Below are 872 nucleotides of genomic sequence, written 5' to 3' on the forward strand. Positions count from 1 at the left end.
CAGGGTTGGAGGGGTTTCCTCGTTGCGTCATGTCGGACAAATACAAATGGTGTAGAAGAGAGTACCGTTGAGATGTGCTCCGTTCGCGTTGGTCGTCTGGTCGGTGTCGCACGAAGTATGTTGTTTCAGACGGGATTCGGGTGATTCGGGCTGTGCGCCAGAAGGGGAAACTAGTTCACCGGGTAGACGTAGAGTTGTACCGTATACAGTGAAGATCCTCCTTAATAGTGGAGCGAATAGCAAGCAAAATGAGGTCTAAAGAATAAGACCACTAAGATGGGTTCATTTGGACAGTCAGTGCAGCTTTGAGGTATCGATGGAAACGCTCAACCAAACCGTTAGAACAGGGGGATACGCGGTAGTCGATATGTGATGGAAACCGAATAGTGTAGAAAACTCCCGGAGGAGATTACACTGAAATTGTGAACTGCGATCGGTAGTAACGGTGGAAAGTATACCAAAATTACTCAACCAGTGCTGCAAAAATGAAAAAGCAACCGTTTCAGCTGAAGTATCCGAAATGGGTACAGCTACTGGCCAACGGGTAAAACGATCAATCATGGTAGGGATATGAGTGAAACCGTTTGATGGGGAAAGAGGACCAACAATGTCGAGATGGACGTGTGTGAATCGAGCATCAGGAACGGCAAATGAACCGATAGGTGAGTTTGTATGCCGAGTTACTTCACTGCGTTGACAGGCGATGCACTGTTTGGCCCAGGATGTCAGGTCCTTATTCATTAAGGGCCATACAAAGCGTGCACTAATCAACTTCCTGGTTGCTCTGATTCCTGGATGAGAAAATCCATGGAAGTGGTCGGAAACAACGCGTCAAAAAGCTTCGGGGACGATTGGGCGAGCTGATCCGGTAG

This window comes from Opisthorchis viverrini (genome assembly GCF_000715545.1).
Source record: "Opisthorchis viverrini unplaced genomic scaffold opera_v5_11, whole genome shotgun sequence".
Classification (NCBI taxonomy): Eukaryota; Metazoa; Platyhelminthes; class Trematoda; order Opisthorchiida; family Opisthorchiidae; genus Opisthorchis; species Opisthorchis viverrini.